This window comes from Gracilinanus agilis, chromosome 3, assembly GCF_016433145.1.
Source record: "Gracilinanus agilis isolate LMUSP501 chromosome 3, AgileGrace, whole genome shotgun sequence".
Taxonomy (NCBI): Eukaryota; Metazoa; Chordata; class Mammalia; order Didelphimorphia; family Didelphidae; genus Gracilinanus; species Gracilinanus agilis.
Window position 1 is genome coordinate 668,312,631 of NC_058132.1, and position 20,712 is coordinate 668,333,342.

The 20,712-nt window shown below is 37.0% G+C and overlaps 1 protein-coding gene across 1 annotated transcript in view; it reads left to right on the forward strand.

The window, feature by feature from the left end:
* Window positions 1-20,712, forward strand: part of MEGF6 (multiple EGF like domains 6) — a 784,368-nt gene that overhangs the window by 653,723 nt on the left and 109,933 nt on the right. The gene's annotated exons all lie outside the window — the stretch shown is intronic.

Below are 20,712 nucleotides of genomic sequence, written 5' to 3' on the forward strand. Positions count from 1 at the left end.
AAGTTTTCTTTCTTTCCCTTCTGTATCTTATTTACCTTTTCATGTTTCTCTCGATTTTTGTGGTTGGATATCAAACTTTCCATTTAGCCCTGGTCTTTTCTGTGCAAATACCTGGAATTCTTCAATTTTGTTGAATGCCCATACTTTCCCTTGGAAATATATAGTCAATTTTGATGGGTAGTTGATCCGTGGTTGCAGGCCCAGCTCTCTTGCCTTTCTGAATATTGTATTCCAAGCCTTACGGTCTTTTAGCGTGGAGGCTGCCAGATCCTGTGTGATCCTGATTGGTGCTCCTTGATATTTGAATTGTCTCTTTCTGGCTTCTTGTAAGATTTTTTCTTTTGCTTGAAAGCTTTTGAATTTGGCGATAATATTTCTAACCGATTTCTTCTCTGGGTCGAATGTAGTGGGTGTTCTATCAATCCTTTCGATGTCTATATTGCCCTCTTGTTGTAGGACTTCAGGGCAATTTTGCTGAATAATTTCTTTTAGTACGGAGTCCAGGTTTCTATTAATTTCTGGTTTTTCTGGAAGACCAATTATTCTCAAATTGTCTCTTCTAGACTGGTTTTCTTGGTCTGTCACTCTCTCATTGAGATATTTCATGTTTCCTTCTATTTTTTCAGTCTTTTGACTTTGTTTTATTTGTTCTTGTTGTCTTGAGAGATCATTACCTTCCAATTGCTCAATTCTAGCCTTTAGGGATTGATTTTCGGCTATAATATTTCGGTTTTCGGCCATAATCTTCTGGTTTTCGGCCATGATCTTCTGGTTTTCCTTTTCAATCTGGTCATTTCTGGTGTTCAATTGCAAGATTTTACCTTTTAAACAGTTATTTTCTTGCCAGATCTCTTCCATTTTCCTCAAAATCTCAGTTTTGAACTCTTCCATAGCTTGTGAGGAATTTTCCTTATTTGAGGAGGGTCCGGATGCTTGTTTGTTCTCCTCCTCTGTTTGCTCGGTTGTCTGGATTTTCTCTATGTAAAAGTTGTCGAGTGTTATAGGCTTCTTTTTCTTGTTGTTATTCTTTCTCTTCTGAGTTTCCTGAGTCTGGGTAGCCATCCTTAGCCCAGCAGCTTCTCAGGTTTATCCTCGCGCTCAGTGTCTGTCCGCAGTCTATTGGCTCCTGAGGTCTGAGTTCTGGTTTTTTCCAAGGTCAAGCCCCCTGGTGGACCCCCTTACTTCATCCTCTGCAGGAGGTTCCTTTACAAGTCTCAGGGTGCTGCTTCCACAGTCGTATACCGTCTGCACTGGTTCCCCACTCAGGTTTTAGATCTTTAGTTCCGCCCTGTGTCTGCCTCCACCCATGCCTCCGCCCACACCTGTGCTCTCAGCCTCTCAGCCTGCGCTCTGCACCCAGCGTCCACTCTCTGCTCTGGCACTCAGATTTCGCTTGCATTCTTTGGCTTACTGGGGTCTTAGATCTTGCTGCTCTCAGGAACAGGCCCTGGAGCTGCCAATGACTCGATGGGTGCCCCAAACTTGCTCTATTTCTTTTTAGCTGGCTTCAGAGCTCTAAATCTTGTGTGTGGAGGGGATGGGGGTGGGGCGGTTGCTCAGCCTGCGATTTAGTGAGAGCCCTTTATAGCCTGGAAATGCCTCGATTCCACATACCTTCCACGCTGTGCCCTGTTGTGGGGTTCCTCCGTTTGTCTGGACTTGTTTTTATGTCCCCTTGAGGAGTTTTGTGTGTTTCGGTCAGGAGAGGTTAAGAGCTGCTTCTTACTCTGCCGCCATCTTAACCCGGAACCCTGTATATTCTATTAACAAAGTCTTGCGAGAAGAGATAGAGGCACTCCATTTAAAATAACCACAGATAGAACAAAATACCTTAGGTCAAAAAAAATCCAGGAACTAACTGAACATAACTATAAAATACTTTTTACACAAATAAAGTCAGATCTAAATAATTCAAGAAATATTAATTGTTCATGGCTGGGCAGAGCAAATATAATAAACTGGCAATCCTACCTAAAATAAAAAAAAATTAATCTATACCTTGTGAGGATTGATTGAAGAAACTGGGCATGTTAAGCCTGGTGAAAAGAATCAGAGCGGTAATAACAGCAGTCATCTGAAGTACTTGATTTTTTCCATTTGATCCCAAAGAACAAAACTAGGGGGAATGAGTAAAAGTAGTAAAGAGAAAAGTACAGGTTTGATGCCAGGGCAAATTTCCTAACTAAAGCTATCCAAAAATGGAATGGGTTGTGCCAAAAAAGAATTAACTCACTTTCATTGGAGGTCTTCAGACAAAGGTTAGGAAAGGTCTGATTGGTTTTGTGTTTATCAGAATTCTTCTTCAGGTCTTGTCTTAGCTAACTGTTGACATCACTTCCAAAGCTGCAATTCTGTGATTTTGTAATACTCAGTAACAAACATGGCGACAGAGACATCCAAGTACCAACTCTACATGTCCTTCAGCTTCAGTTTTTCTTTCAATTTTCCTCATTCCAAATGCCTCAGATGTGATTCAATAATATGTGAGCAAACTTTTAACTTTCCATGATATTCCTGTTTCCACATTCACATTTAAAGTCAGGGTCCACAACTAATATAGGAGGGAATTTTGATTTGGTAATTGTCCAAAGCCATGGGCGATGGCTGAATGAGAAAGAAATCAGTTCAAATATGTGTATTTAATCAATTTTCAGAGAGCCTGAAGTTGCTCAATTTTAAATGCTTGATTGAACATAATAGTTGTTTCTAAGCAGAAAGAAAAGAAGGGCAAGTTGACTTCTCAGACAACATTGCTTAGATTGAATGTAGTTTCACTTGTTTCTTCCTTAATGAAGACAAGTAAAGCTGAAGAAATGGGGAAATATCTTCCTACTATTTTCAGGTACTGTCTGTCTTACTCATGGCATTTTTGTGTCATCATTAATCAATTGTCTGAATGTGAGGAAAGGAAGAAAATGAAGCTGCTGAATGCTTAACTTGGCTTATTTTAGCTTAGCTAGAAAGAGCACAGATTTCTTAGTTGTCTACCTTTGTTAACATTTCCATATAATTAGGATACTTTGGAAGCTCAACCTGGAACTCAAAATCTTGAGGAAGAAGTTTTATAATGTTATTGAAATTGTCCCAGGTCCTCAAACAAGAATAAGTAAGCCTAGATATTACAGGAAATTCCATTTTATTGAATGTTACAACTGAGAGCAGAGCAACCTGATGTTGAAAAATTGTGATATAAAAGCAAGAAAAGCCAAGAAGATAATGTTCCTCTGGCCACATTGCACATGGATCATATTTGACATCTCAAGATATGTCATTTTGTCTTTTAAAATCTAAGACCAAATACATTGAATTATCAACCTATCTCACACATTACTTTGATATTTATGCTCTCTTTGAATTTCAACTCATCTGAATCTTGCTCTTTTTTTTCCCAAAAAGAAACATTTGAGTGGATTTCAATGATAGAATGCTGTCAAAATATTCAGATGGAGCTAACTCAATTGTACTTAGAGTTTTGAGCTATTGATGGCACACAGATGATAGTCTGTGTGATTCTTGTATTGTCTGATGTAAATTCTTAATGTTGTACTATCTTTGGTTTCACAGCCCATTTCCTCCTCTATGAATGATTGCTCAGAGGGAAGGAAAAATTATTTGGTGGAATATAATATCAAAAGACTCTACTAAGTTAATTTTAAAGCCTAAAGTATTTTTTTCCTTAATGAAGCATGCATTATCAGTTGGTATTTTTTAAAGTATATGAGAAAAAAAAGGATGGGTGCATTTGATTGATGGTGTATGCCATGGTGCACACCCACCATATTAAATATTCACATCCAGTATATACCTGACAAGATAGTAAAATATTCTATTCATCAACCCAGAGCTAATTTTTCATATTTTAATATCTTGATTGGTTCCTAACAAGGCTTTAAAATTATGACAAATATATTAATGCCTCAATAAAGATTAATTTTCATGCCAATTTTGAGGTCAAAGACTTTGATGGTTTTCCTGTATCTAACTTAAAAGAATAGCTCACTGTGCTTCCCCACAAAATCTTTAAATAGCAAAGAAAAAATAAGACTTTTTTTAAATTTTTTGAAGGTATTTTCTTAGTGGTCAAAAATATATACTTTTGATCAAAATCCAAAGGTTTTTAAAAATTAAGTGGAAGGAATTGCTGGGGAAACATTTTGGAAATACAAATTATCATCTCTAGGGAAACATTTACAATCTAGATGGTTCATACAGTTGAATATGCCTGGCTAATTTGAAAATTTTTGGCAGGGACACAGAAGCAAATGACAAAGCTAAAAAGGCTAAGGGGCTTTGAAGTTCAGGGTCATTGTCCTGCACTTACCCAGACAATAGATAACCATCTGAAGTGCTTTTCCATGTGCAAATTTCCTAAGTAGGAAGCAGGAGAAAAACTTTGATCTTTAACAACAATGGCAAAAGGAGAAACAGATAGACCAAGGTAGATACAAAAAGATGGAGAAATTCCTAAAATAACATATTTAGATAGGTATAGTGGATGTTTCTACGGCAAGCCCTTATATACCTACAGAAAGAAAGTAGTCCCCACCTTCAAAGATTTTATATATTACTAGGGGATGTGTGAGTGGAAGAGAGACAACTCTTATATATTATCTTATATATTAACTATTATATTATATTATATATTAAATATTATAATGTTGTGTATTATATATTAACAACTCATATATTATCAATAAATACTGAATATATGAAAAGCAGTCAATTTATTTCAATAGGGCAAGAATACTAATAAATAGAGGGAAGAGAAATTGAGGAAACATTTCCTTTAGGGTGTGGCACTTGAACTGCTTTTGAAGAAAAAAGATTCTAAGTGATAGAAGGGAAGACAATTACCATTTGCTCAAAAGTTACATAGAAAAACAACATTCTTGAGCAACATAGATGGCATCGTAATATATACAAATGATAGTAAGCCTCAAGATTTTAGCTTGTTTTCATCCATTAAGTAGGATTGAATGATATTTCTTTTGTCTGCATCATTCCTTCATAAATGTGCCAGTTTTCTTGAATTTTTTTTTAAATGCCATTTAGGGAAATTGATTGAAAAGCCCAAAGCTGTGTTCCTGCTTCAAATTCTGGGGAGTGAATGGAAGGTTTTTGCCAGTTAGAGATGTCTATTTTCTTTTGTCCATCTGGCATCAGGAATCATTTCGCCTTTGAAGTGGAATTTGTTTCCAAGACATAGCGTTCAATAAATCTGTATGGTAAGATGTATTATTGCATCTTCAAATGTAAAGCTGCCTGTTGCCTCAAGTGTAAAATTTATTCTTACATCCGTTGTGTGTTTCTTTGCTGCTTTATGATGCCGGTCATTGCAGACTGGCCAGAGTGATACTTAAGTGACTGCATGAAGCACCATAATGATTGTGACTCCTACCAGCCCATGTCTTTGAGGAGCCAGTTTCATAGGAAAACAAACCAAACAAAGTTAGCACACATTAGATTGGGGTGGAGAATCTAGCCCGGGAACGGAAAGGATCGCCCAATTGGTATCGGGTCCTTCCTTTGCCCGCCCCTCTCCTCTGGAGACTACATTTCAGGAAGTGCCCTAGAATTTTGGAGTTCCCAGTTTTTGAGGGAGATCCGTTTCCCAAAGCATGCTGGTCTTCGTCAACCATTTGAATTCGAGTGTGCAATCTATTGGGTCCCGAGTTATTTTCAATAATGTTTGGCTCCAGCAGCTCGATCAGCAATTAGAGTTCAGTGTGGAGGATGAAAGAGCTGTTGGGTGTTGTGTCTGCTCACTTAACACAGTGTCCTGCAACACCCGATCACAGTCAGTAACTGTCCATGGTAATTTAAAGGTACTTGTCATGTCTTTGGGTGCTTTTTATCTTCAGTTGTTGAGGTTGATTTCAGTTCAAAGGACGAATGAAAGATGAAAGAGTGACTGTAGGGTTTGACTATTCATGATTCAGCCCACTTTTCATCTGGGTCTCCTAACCACCCATGGACTCGACCACTTTTAATCTTCCCACTACTTTCCCCTAATGGCTGTTCCTCCTTTGAACTCCTTCCTCTAATGTCAAAGTCTAGAAACAAGTGTCACAAGGGTTTCAACTAGACCTCCCATTTAGATAAAGTGCCAGCACAGGAATCTCGACGTCTAAAGCCATTACATACGATCACTGCATGAGGTAGAAAGCAATGGCGCTTCCCCGAAAATATCAGATACTAAGAGATTCATTTCATTTCCCTTTGGAAGTTATATTGAAAGGCTGCCATTCCCATTTGGTACAGAGATCCAATTTTACTCATATACATACATATAAATGTGAATGTACATACCTGTACATGTATATGCATAAACATATATGTATTTTAATATTTGAATGTGTGGATGCATTTGTGTGATCTAGATACACACAAACCACATAAATAACACACACACACACACACACACACACATATATATATATATATGTGTATATATATATATATGTATGAATATGCCAGCTGCATGCAAGACAATATGTTAGATACTGAGGATTAAAAGTTAAAAATAAAAAGATCCTTTCCCTACAAGAGCTTAAATTCTGTTATGAGGGTGGGGCTACAAAATGAGCATAGATAAATAAACAAAGTAGGTACAAAATCATTTCTAGAGGGGGAGAGTTCTAAAGAATGGGGATAGGCAACAGAGAAATAAGAAGTTGGATCAGAAAATTATCCTCCAGGAGGCAATGCCTGAGCCATACTTTAAAGGAAAGGTAAGAATTCTAGGAGGGAGAAGTGAAAGGAAAGTCCTTTCCAGATATGCAGACACTGAAAAGAAATGCTGATGCAGAACATTTTTTCCTATTTTAAAAATGAATAAGAATTAAAGTTAAAGTCCATTATTAAATGAAATTTTTAAGAAAATTTAAAAAAAGAAAGGATCATAACATCACAGATTGAAACAGAAAGTTAGAGATCATTCATGTTAATCCTTTAACTTTACAGATAAGGAAATTGAAGTCCAGTTTGGAAGCAAATTCCCTGACTATACGCAGGTAGCAATTGCCTACCCCAAGATATGAACCTACTTCCTCCACCTTCAAAGGGATAATTCTTTCCATCACACTTGGCTACTATATCTTTTGAAGCAGATGCTAACATGATATTGGCACTACCGCGTCTCCAGCAAATGCTAAATCGCCTTAGTTATGATAAGAAAAATTTTGAGTCATCTTGCACTTCTTTATACCTCTCTGGAATTTTAGGTTCCTAAAGGTATTTCCCTCGGTGTTATTTAAAAACTAAATGGATCTATTAATGGGCAACTGTGAGATATGGTCTTAGAATCTCTGATCCAATGTGAATTTATTCATTGGCACTTGAAACAAAAGAACGAGTAAAACCACTGAGCAATGAAGAATTCTAGATTATTGGCTAATCTCCCCCCTCCCAAAAAATCATTAGATTAATGCTGATATTTGATATTTTTGTGCATTTTTTAATTCTCTTCATCATAAGTGATGTAAATAACAGAAGTATTCCCTCTCAATCCTTTTCTCCATTTTCCTTTCTTTTGCTTGGAGCCCTGAAACACCACTTCATTCTACTGAAAATATAATTTTCTGGATTTACTGAATTTCAAGTTCTCCCTACTCACAGGATGATAATCTCAACTCTATTTGGTGGCCAAATAATTACTCTGTAAAGGGATCCAGGAACCAGGGGAGGGAGGGGGAAAAATGTCCACAAAGCCTTTTGAATGGATGGTACCACTAAAAAAAAAATATTGGCTTAGTGCTCCATCTGGAATCTAGCCTTCTTTTTTGCACACATGGTGAGTTCATTTGGAATTTGCCATCAGAAATGATTCTTATTATTATTGAGAGTTTAATAAGCACCAATGGTGGTGACTAATGTCAAGACTAGCTGCATTTCTCTACCCAGCAAGCCACTGCAAAGATTATCATCCTTGGGCTTTTGTGGAGAGCCCCTAATGTCACTTAGTCCATAAATCCAGATGCACACTTCACTCTGGGGCTTATATTACCAAGAGGAGTGTACAGAGGAAAAATAAACCCCATTTGGTGGAGTAAATGCCATGCCTGCTCCCATAGCTACCCATGGTTTATTACAGTGGTATGTTGTTTCCAGCACTACTTATAGCACTGATCATATGGGACCCTTAAAGGCTTGCTGATGCCTCATGGGCAGCTTCAGAATGATTTGGCTTATAAATAATTCTGCCTGCATATCTTACATCTTTAGGAATACCTCTCCTGTGCTTTTTATTATCAGGACATTTGCATGAAACTGGGCTATTTGATAAGTGCCCTTAGAGAGTTATTGCTTATTCCACCCCCACACACACACCCAACCTCTCACCCCAAGCCTCTAAGTCAAAATAGCATTTTTCATGCCATGGCCGTTTTCATATGCTACAAAGCCAAGATTTGTGATCCAAGGTGAGGAAAAAGGAAGAAGAGAGGATGAACTGCAAAACAACAAATGTGGTATTCTTAAACTATTCTAGATCTTTCCATAAATATTCTGCCTTTTTCCATATTAATTTAGAGCTGAACATTGAGGGTGTCACCTGTAATCTTTGCTTGGGTGCCTCATTGGGGTTCCAGTCCAATTCAATTCATGCAAGTGTTAATTATACTGCCTATTTGGCACAGTGGATAAACTTAGACCCTGGAAGTCCCGAATTAAGATCCTGCCTCAGATACCTACTAGCAATGTGACCCTAAGTAAGTCAAATTCTCTCAGCCTCAATTTCCCACCTCTAAAATGGATAAAATCATAGCACTTACTTCAGAGGGTTTCGTGAGGATAAAAAGAAGTAATATATGTTCAAGATTTTTGTAAACCCTGAACTGTTTTACAAAAATCAACTTGTGGGGATTATTTGCTAGGACATGTTCTATACATTGGGGACACTGAAGTTTATTTTTTTAAAAAGCTCCACCTGCATGGACTTGGTAGTTTACTAGGATGATACAGCCTGTATACAGATAAAAAATTGTAAAGCATGTATAAATCAATATAGAGTAATACCCAAAGGAAGAGAGCTGCCAGCAGCTGAAAAGAAAAGGAAGGATTTTATGTTGGAATTAATTCCTGAGAAAAAAAAAACAACAACAACAACACAATCACACAGAGCTGAGGGTGGATACTAGTTACCAAGAGTGATATCACATACTTAGATGGGGGCATAGATGTCACCCTGTAAAACAAAAAGGATCCTGAAGCAAAAATGTAGTGTCCTGCATAATTCTTAAATTGTCATTGCCTCTAGGATCAAATACAATCTCCTCATTATCATTTAAAGCAGTTCTCAACCTGAATCCAGCCTAATTTCCCATCCTTGTTATATATTACTCCCTTCATTCAAACCAAACTGCCATCTTGCTCTTCATCACAGAAGCAAGGCACTCACTGTCCTAATTCTGCATCCTTACCATTGGTTGTCCTCCATGTCTACAGTGGATGCAAGACTCCTTGACCTCAGCTTCTTAGGGTTCCTAGTTTCTTCCAGAGTTCAACCCAAGCACCAACTTGTACATGAAGTCTTGTCTCATCCTCCCAGTTTCTATGGCCATCACCCAAAACACTTTGTCTATACTTTATATCCACTTAGTGGTGCATATGTCAAGATCTCCACTGGAATGTGAACTCCCGAATGGAAAGAACTATTTGATTTTTGTCTTTGTATCCCCAGAACCCAGGACAGTGCCTCTTCTGTGATCAATACTTAATAAATGCTTGTTAATTAATGGACAAGTTACTCCAGGGAATAGTTTCTCTTCTGTCTGTGCTGTTTTTTTTCTCTCTTGATAGATCCACAGTGTTCATTTTTTTATATCCTCAAGTCCTGCATGCCATGCCAGTCCTTATATTTGGGGAAGTTGGGTTTTTTTTAATTATCAAACACTATTGGTTCCATGTACATCTGCAGCTGTCACGGGCTTCAGGCTTGGCATTCAGAAATAGAGACAATTTTTGAGTCATGCAAAACTTTCCATTGCAATTTGGGAGCAAAGCTGGATTGACTGAAATAACTTAATTCAGACATAAATTCCAAACTGACTAATGGAAACTAGTATTTAGCTAATGATAACTTTCTCGCTTTAATATAAACTCTTTTAATGCAAATACATAGTTGCAAGTCAAAAATATAGTGGGTGATCCTAAAGGTTACCAATTGAACAAAAATAAATACAGCAACAAAAATAGGCAAAATCTCTTTGGAATATCATGTAGTGGCTAAAAGGTCAACCTTGGGATCAGAGATAGTTGGGTTCCAGCCCTGCCTCTAACATACAGCAGAGTGCCTGGCACACAGAAAGCATTGAATGAGGCAGCTAGGCACCACAGTGGATGGAGCCTCAGGCCTGGAGTTAGGAAGACTCATCTTCCTGATTTCAAATATGGCCTCAAACACTTCCTACCTCTGCGACCTTGAGCAAGTCATTTCAATCTGCCTCAGTTTTCACATCTGTAAAATGAGTTAGAGGAGGAAATGGCAAACCACTCCAGGATCTTTGCCAAGAAAAATCTCCAAGTGAAGTCATGAAGAATAGATAAAATAACATTGACAAAATAATCACTTAATAATTTTAATTAATTATTTAATTATTCAAACTAGATATAAGACCATGAGTTCTCAGTGTCACAAGCAACACTCTAAGGTCATGAATTAGAGGTGATGAATTTATAGAGATTACATCTTTCTTTGTATTTCTTTCTCTAGAATCTAGAACACCTAGCATATAATAGGACTTTAATGAATGCTTAATAATTAATTGATTGATTGCAATGACAGAGGGAATTTCCATCAGGAAACCTGCGTAGCTATTTGCATGGAATTTCCTCATTGGATGGGGGGCTCCTTGTGGTCTGGGTCTTTCTATTTCTCTTCCACTAGCACCGTTTTTGACACAGTTATTGCTTAATAATTGTCTAATTTCACTTGGCAAGTAATGAAATTGCATGTCAAAAAAAGCAAAAACATAACCATCCTGTACCTGGGGAAGGAAACTTTTGTTCTGATTTATTCCCTGATTTTTTTCTAATTACTTATTCTATATACTTCAAGAAGAACCATTGAGAGCCCTCTTTTTCCCCATAATGAGAACAATGGCCAGAAAGCTGAACCATTGTCTTTACAGTTTTACTTGGCTGGAAGATGACAGTGAATGGTTGAGAGGTTCCCTAAGCCTCTAATGGGTACTTTAGGCAGGCTGTTAAGATAACCTCACAGATGAGACTTGCTTTGTGTGTGTGGGTGTCGAGTGTGGATCTTTCCCCAAGTTTGAGATTTGTTTCAAAGTTAATTTCTTCCTATTATTAAAAAAATAATGCTATAGGAGGGGAAAAAAAAACAGGAAAGAAGAACCCATGGGAAAGAGGTGAAGGAATATGCTACTTACTACTCACCTGTCATAGCAGGTTAAACACTCAAAGGATGTGGGGCAAATAGAAAATTCTAGAACACCGAGTGCAGCCCATCAGCCCAAATGAGGAGCTGGGGACTTGTAATCTCGGAAACTGTAGCCTGCATTGCTGTTGTGGCAAGCATTGTAGCCTCTCCGGGAACTCTCGGGGCTCCCATTGTCCCTGCACATGTGGCAATAAAGTCAAGCACATGTTACCCACATCAGAATCTTGGCTAACATCTTCCCAATTGCCTGTGATTGGTCACTTTATCCTGCATTTGTGGGGATCAAGTGAGACCCTGATCCTTGCCTTTGGGCTACTTCATCAGGGTTCTGGTCCCTCACCACTCTAGATATGCTATTGGGAAGTAGCTGACAGTGTAATTCCCAGGGATCCTTTTGTCTGTGTGCAGAATGCCCAGAGGGGACCTTTGGTCTGAGGTGTGGGTTCAGCTGTCAATGCAAGAATGGAGCTATTTGTGACCCTGTGAGTGGAGCCTGTACCTGCCCAGCTGAATGGACAGGAACATTCTGTGAAGAAGGTAATTTCTGCCTGCTTTTCTCCTTTCTTTTGTGAGCAGACTTTTTGCAGATCAGCTCCCATCATTCTCCACAGAGGCAGATGTGGGCAGCCACTAGAGGTCCAGTGATCAGGCTGGGCATGTTTCCAGGTTTGTCATTCTCTACCATTGAGCCGCACATAGTAGCCTTTGTGTCAAGCTATTTTGGAAAAGGTGGTTTGGGGAGCCACTTCATTGCCACTGTAAGAATAATCCCAATCCTCTGGCTTCTCTGCATCTGGCTCAGACACAGATCACCAAGAATGGACTACACATAGGAATAATGGGACATTTGAGAATTAAAGCCTAGAGGGAGCTATCCTGCACCAGATCTCTTCAGCCAATGTCGCTGACCAGCACTTTATCGCCAATCTTTTCTGGAATACTGCTTCTATTTAATGCTATCGTTTTGATGTCATTTTTAGATCTGCGAATCACTTTACATTTTAACTCATTTGATGGTCGTGACAACCCTAAGAGGGATGTCCTATAGGTATGGTTAATCCCATTTTACAAAGAAGCAAACAGACTCCCAGGTAACTTGCCCTGAAACACAGCTGTTGCCAGAGATAGTCTTGATTTGACTCCAAGTAAAATGCAACTCTGGCACTGACTGCTTCTTCTATCAAGAGTTTGATGTCTAATGATTTGTCCAGGGTCACACAGAAAAAAACACCACTTGTATTAGCAAGTGGGAATTATCTTATTTGAGATCGAGTCAAGACTTTGTTCCCCACACGGATGTCAAGAACCCCCTTCACCAACACAGATCTACTGCTTAAGTCTTAGAGAGTATCCAGCAGGCAATGAAATGAAGTGACTCTGGACCCCTTCTCAGAAAATACATAAAATAAAACACACCAGATCACAAAGGAAACCACTGTGATTGAAATACTATTTCTATTGAAAATTTCTACCAAATTCTATTTAAAATTTCTATTGAAAATTTTTAAAAAATTCTACTGAAATTTTATTAAAAATTTCTATTGAAAATTTTTTAAAAATCTACCAAAATTCTATTTAAAATTTCCATTGAAAACTTTAAAAAAATCTACTGAATTTTATTAAAATTTTCTATTGAAAAATTAAAAAATTTCTACCAAAATTCTATTTTAAATTTCCTTTGAAAACTTAAAAAAAATTCTACAGAAATTCTATTAAAAATTTCTATTGAGGGGGCATCTGGGTAGCTCAGTGGAGTGAGAGTCAGGCCTAGAGACAGGAGGTCCTAGGTTTAAACCCGGCCTCAGCCACTTCCCAGCTGTGTGACCCTGGGCAAGTCACTTGACCCCCTTACCAATCTTCCACCTATGAGACAATACACCAAAGTACAAAGGTTAAAAAAAAAATTTCTATTGAAAACTTTAAAAAATTCTACAGAAATTTTTTTTAATTTCTACAGAAATTTTATCAAAATTTCTATTGAAAATTTTTTAAAAATTCTACCAAAATTCTATTTAAAATTTCTATTGAAAATTTTTAAAACTTCTACCAAAATTCTATTAAAATTCCTATTGAAATAGTTATCAAGATTTTTGAAGTTCACAATTCCACCCCACCTCCCCAGTTAAGAATTGCTAGTAAGAGGATAATATAAGAAAGTCTGGATAGAGACTCCTAACCCTACTTCTTCCTAAAATGGACTATGAAGTTAATGTAAGATTGAACAATGGAATAAAATAGGGGCAGAGTTCTTCTCAGTTCACCATAGTCACTGAGACTTCCCCACATCCTGACAAATATAGACCAAGAGTCTCCTGGAGAAGCGAGGTCCTTGGTCAACAAATGCAGAAGTTGTTTTTTAATCTCTCCTAAGGGATGTTAGTGCAGCTAACAATAGACCCCACTAGTCAGGTTGGGAAAGAGAATAAAGCCTCTCTCCTAAAACTATGAAACTCTAGAACTGAATATGTTATCACATAGTAATTTGCTAAACTGAAGCAAGAGTTATTTTGGATCAAATTTGCGACATAGCTCATGCATGAAATGATCTGTGGCGTGTTCTTGTGAAGTTGTTTTCACACCACAAAATGATGAAAACGAGAGAGAGAGAAAAAAAAAAATGTATCCTGGCTGGAGCATTGTGCAAATATTGAAAGCTGTGATTGAGGGTTTTGTAGAAGGATCTGAGTGCAACTTGTCATTTGTAGTTTATGAGCCAATAACTTCACCAAAATTACAGCTGTTTAGCTTTTGAAATTATCTGTTAATTTATAATAGGTGGAAGAAATTTACCTACAGTAGGAAACTGAGGTTACTCATGGGGCTGCACTGCCATCTGGTGGCAGAGAGATTTTAAAACTGCATCCACCAAGAAGGCTTATAATGGAAAAGATGGAAATCATATAGGTGATTTTATTTCTTTTTTGCCAGAAAACAATACAATATTGTGATAGCGCTAGAAGTTAGCTATGATATTGTGGAAAGAGTACAAAGGGCTTTGAGGAGGAATGGGATCCAAAAATTATATATGTCCTCTTAGTCAAGTCATATAATCTTTAATGACTTCTATAACTTTCTCATCTCCATAATGAGAGTTTAGAACTAGATGGCCTTAAAGGTCCCTTCTGGCTCTGAAACTTTTTCATGTAATTTGTGCCTCTGTGGATTTTGATTTCTTCATCTATAAAGTGAGTATATTAGCCTAGAAGATACCTCTAAGGTTCCTTCCAGCTCAATTGCTATACGAGAATTTCCTAAGACAGACCTAGAGATGGAAGAAACTCCTCAGAGGTGACTGAGTCTCGTCTTCTCCTTTTACAACTGAAGATTCTTAGCCTGAGAGAAACTGAGTTAGCCAGGGGCACACAGCTCTTAAACACCTGAGGTAAGATTCTAATCCAGGTCTTGCTGACTTCAAGTCAGCGCTCTTTCTGCTATGCTCTAGTGTGTGTGTATGCATGTGAACATGTACATATATATGTATGTATGTGTGTGTGGATATATATGGGTACATATCCTGATGAATAGATAGATAGATAGATAGATAGATAGATAGATAGATAGATAGATAGATAGATAGATGAACAGATAAATAGATGGATGGATGGATGGATGGATGGAGAGATAGATGGATGAATAGATAGATAGATAGATAGATAGATAGATAGATAGATAGATAAATAGATGATAGATAGATAGATAGATAGATAGATAGATAGATAGATAGATAGATAGATAGATGAATAGATGGATGGATGGATGGATGGATGGATGGATGGATGGATGGATGGATAGATATATAGATAGATGAAAGATAGATAGATAGATAAAACAATTTAACAAGCATTTACTATTTGTGAGTAATTACAAGTGCTTAGACAACAGAGAAAGATAAAAACAATCTTTGCACTCAAGAACTCACATTCTAATAGAATAGACAACATGTACATAAATATGTCAATATGAGAAACAATGAGACAGAAAGCAAGTCTAGGGAGGGAGACTCTGGAAGTCAGACACACTGGGAAAAACTATCTCAAATGACAGAATGAAGATGATGGTGATGCTATTTCATATTGCTATGATAATTTAAGATAAAGCCCTTTTCCTCTCAACAACTTTGTGGGGGAGATAGCACATGTATTTTGCCAATGAGTAAACTCAAGCTCAAAGAGATTTTGACTTGTGCCAAGTCATACAGCAAGTAAATATCTAGGCTACAATGCCAACTTTAGGGTCCTCCAACTCCTGTTGCTGTGGTTTTCTCATTGTTCTATACTTCTGCCATTTATAAGGTTCAAATGAGCTAAAGTTTGGAAAGCACTTTGTAAGCCGGAAAGCACTCCTTGGTACCAGGTATTGCTACTGAGATAGCACAGACAAAATGCTCAGTTGAATCTGAAAACATTCTATAAATATTAGCCATTGTCAATATCACTATAATTATCAGCAATCAAAAAGCAGTATCACTTAGCAGATAGAGAGTTGACAATAGAATCAAGAAGAACTATGGTACATTTAAGTTTTGTTTCTCATATGTTTTCTGTGTGATCCTGGGCAAGTCAATTAATTTCTCAGTGTCCCAGACAATTCTCTAATACTGTAAATTACAGGTGAGTGACTTATCTACCTTTGTGGAGGAAGTGTTCCTTCTAGGAGTTTACTACACTGAGTAATCTCAAGGCCAGGTACATATCATTAAATATTTGACTAATTGGTAATAAACAAGAAATCTGTATTAAAATACTTTATCCCTTAAATGTCACAAACTAAAAACAATATGGATATCACTAACTAAAAGTGAAATCCTTTTCCATACTTGCTGTGAAAGTTCTAAGACTGACATTTCATAATCATGCATATGGCAAAACCAACTATAATAATACAAAGATTTTTATATTGTTGGTCCAGATTAGGGCAAATAGTTAATCCCATGAAGTAGCTGCATGGATTTCAATGTACACTATTAAAAGTGATAGTGATATAAAATATAGTCTTTGGTTGCAATCCAATGGAAATATGCAATTCTAATTCAAATAATGCAACCACTTCATGAGATTCTTGCACTCAGGTTGAATCTGGATGCATTTTTCCTATTTAAAAGACTATCTGGCTCACAATATAAGTCATCATGGTGCAATAAAAAAGGACTGCATTTGGAATCAGGTCCTGGGAAGATATCTCAGTTGTGCTACTTAGGGTCTTTTGGCAAGTCTTCTAAGGTCTCTGAGGCTGTGTTTTTTCATCTTTCCATGTGGGGGGTTGGATTCATTGATCTTTGAGGTCTCTTCTTTTAAAACCATTGTCCTTCAGTCTTTAAAGAGTTCAGGAATGCTTATTGGAGAGAAGTTTCATTTCCAATAGTAATGTAGATATGTTGTTATGAGTTAGAGTTGAATGATTCACCAAAAGACTAACGTTTTCAGACTGGTGCTGACTTGGCTGTGCAACTCTGAGATGATCATTAAACCTTTGTTTCTTAACTTGAAAAACCAGGAGATCAAGTCCTTCCCTCCTGTAACATTCTGGGATTCTACTCTAATTTAAATTGTATTGACTGCACCCTAATGGTCAAGTTGTAGCATACTGGAAATGGTGGCCTTTTATCCATCTTTCTGGTTCACTTCAGGCTGTGATTTCTCTTTTGAGCTTTTAATAATACAATTAGCTTTAGGATTCTCTCTTGATTTTCTTCAGCCTTTCAAAATTTATTGAGCAACTCGGTGGCCACCAGGTGGCTCTCCTCCACTATCTCCTTACAGTAGACTCCTCTGACACTAGTCCTACTTATGGGTCTTCAGAGCTAAAGGTCATCTGTGACTAGGAGTTGGGACATACACACCAACCCTATGACAATAGAGAAGTCAGGAGTAAAGAATGGGGGTTACGGAAGATCTCAGCCTATCACAGACTTATCTATACCCCACTGAAATCCTTGCTGTGTCTTCAAGCGTGTAGAGGCTTCATGAGCTCTGTATTAAAATGTATTATTTGCTGAGTTTTTCATCATCCTATCCAAAAACATAAATGTGGAGGAGTAGGTAGAGTATTGATTTTAGAGTCAGGAATATTTTGGTTTAAAACTTACCTCTGACAAAACTGGATGTCTGACTGGACTTCCTTCTCTGTAAAATGGAAACAATACTTATTTTATTTATATTGTGAAGAATGAATCAAACTCTCTTTGTCTATCAATCAGTCTATCAATTAAATTAATCAATCAAAAACTTATGTACCATAAAACTTAAGATTAACTTAAAAACTGCTGATTTATAGACAAAGAGAGTTTGATTCATTCTTCACAATATATATAGTTCAAAATATTTTAGGAGCCCCAAATGAGATGAAAGACTATTTGAAAACTTCAAAACATAACCCTGAGAGACCCAAAAAAGTACCAAGAGAAGAGATCACTAGAGTACATGACTGATGGAAAAGAGTACATCTTTCTAAAATGGTGGTAGAGATGTGCAGAGATTTGCCAAAGTCAAAAATCCAAAAGAAGAAACAACAATAAAACCCATATGTCTGTACACAAATAAATGTGCTCAATAGGGGTAAAGATTGTTAATTAGGAACACTGGTGCAGAAAAGTTAAATAGTTAATGAGATTTGTTGTAATGAGAACCATTACCAGAACATGATCAGGGAAGGGTATTTCATATTCTATAGTAATAATAATAAGCATGTATATAATACTTTGAGGTTTTCAAAGCATTTTATGAGCATTATTTCATTTGATTCTCACACAAATCCTATGAGGTAGGTATTGCTCAGCCCCATATTGTAAACAAAAAACTGATTAGCCAGACATTAAATAACTTGGCCAGGGTCACATAGACGGTGACTGTTTGAGGCTAAATTCAAACTCAGATCTTTCTGACCTTAGACTCAATATTTTGCACATTGTTTCATCTCATAAATAATAGTAAAAGTGTAGTTCAGTAAGTATTTATATTTTAAAAATTAACTAATGTGAAAATCCAAGAACCAGATGATACAAGGATGGTAGAGAATGTTCATGTGAAGATCAACAGACAAAATAAGTATTATAGTCACTAGCAACTACTGCAGAACACTTGGTGGGGAAAGAGAGAGATTAGCAGAGAGTCCTGGAAATAGATCTCAAGCAATAAGGCATCATATAATAATAATGGAGTCTTCAACTTTTGGCCAAATAAATATTTCATTCACTATGAAAAATGTTTAAGATGACAACATTGAAAAGTTAAGATGTGGCAATGAGGTATGGTGGTACACACCTGTGATCTCACTTACCATGAAGGATGAGGCTGGCGGAGGCCTTAAACTTGGGAGTTCTAAGCTTCAGTTCATTTTACAGATGAAGAAACTTGGGCTGAAAGTGGCAAAATGATTTCTTTCTCAGGAGTCAAACCCAGCTAATAAGAGTCTGAGGAAGGATTTGAAGTAAGATCTTCCAAATACTAAGTGCAATATTCCATTCATTGACCTAGTTTTCCTTCATTAAGTTGCTAAGGTCGAATTTGCACTCAGATCTTCAAATCCTGGGCTCTATCCTTAAAACATTCTTCCTCTAAAAAAGTATGTATGTAACCTAAGAATAAAATCCACACTTTCTTTTTGACAGGCAAGGCTTTTACCTTTGAATCACTTATCTGATATATATGATCCATGTATCCAAAGATTCTTTCTTGCCAAAGAGAAAGAATTAAAAATCATTGATTTTAAAGATGATTACATCCTTCAAATGGTGGAGAAGCCAAAGAGATTCACTATTATTCTAGATCTTATTTCCATCATCAAAGAAGAGCTTGTTGGTGCAATGAATATGATGGAAACCTTTGGAAAGAAATGACAATTCCATCTTGAATTTTGTGAAATCTAGAGAAAGGAAAGATAAAAACAGTTAGACTCATTATAAACATTGAAAGGCTATATTTCAAAGATTTCTGAGAAAAATTTAAATCCTATAAGGCATAGGAAAGTATGAGAATGTCTCAAGGATAAAATTTTGGAGACCTAACAAGAAGCAATTGTTGCGAAGATGAAATAAGAGAAATTGTCCTGAAGAGATGGATGTAAGTGGACATTGAACTCACCAACCAGCTTAGCTTAAAAACAAAACAAAACAAAGGAAAAAATCTTTACCTTTTTTTCTTAGTATTAATTCTAAGAAAGAAGAGTGGCAAGGTTAAGAAATTCATGTGAAGTGACTTGCCCGGGGTCACAAAGCTAGAAGATGTCTGAGGCCAGATTTGATCCCAGGTCCTCCCAACTCTAGACCTAGCACTCTATCCACTGTACTCAACTGCCCCTATCTTAGCTTGTAAAAACATGTGCAGGTTAGAAGCCTTCCCAATAAGAGCAGGAGAGAAACAAAGATACCCATTATCACCAATATTATTTAACATAATATTAGAAATGCTAGCAATAACAATATGAGAAGAAAAAGAAATTGAATGAATCAGATTAGGCAAAGAGGTAATAATGGAAATGATATGATGGTATATGTGGGGAATCAATGAAAAAGTTAGGTGAAACTACCAATAAGGTCCTTTAGACTTGACCATGTACCCTAGCTCTTATACCTACCAATTCATTGGCACTGTAGCTTAAGGACCTCCAGGTCTTGTCATCTATCCTGCAGCTGAACTTCCTTAACATAATATCTTCCCCAATTAGAGTATGAACTCTTTGATAGCAAGGACTATCTAGATTCGTCCATTCGTCCATGAGTGGCACACCCTAAATACTTAATAAATGCCTTTTCATTCATTCATTCATTCATTCATTCATTCATTCATTCATTCATTCTGCTTGGCTCTAGAGGGAAGAAGTAGGAACAGTGACTAGAAGTATCAAGGACAAACTTAGCATCAGAAAAACTTAAGAACAATTAGAATTCTCCCAAAATAAAATGACATTTCCTCAAGAAATTGAAAATTCTTCTTCCTGGAAGTCTTCAGTCAAAGACTGCAGTCATGACTTGTTCGGTGTCATAGAAAGAATTCATATTTATGGAACAATTGAGCTAGATGATCTATATTGACATTTTCACTATCAATGAAAAAAGGAAATATAAAGAAGTTGTGGCTAAATTGAAAGGTAGCTAGCAGATTCTCATCAGAGAAATAGATAAAGGACATGGCAAGTTGACTTTATCGTCCTCCCTCTCTGCCACCATAGAACAGAAAATACCAATTCATGAGACTCTTGGGTCATCACGTCTTTCAGTGTTCAGGTTGAACCTGAACAAATGGACCAATGGGCCAATCACTGCAGATTATAAGTTAACTTGCCGGAGGGAATACTCCTCTATTGCCATCAGCCTT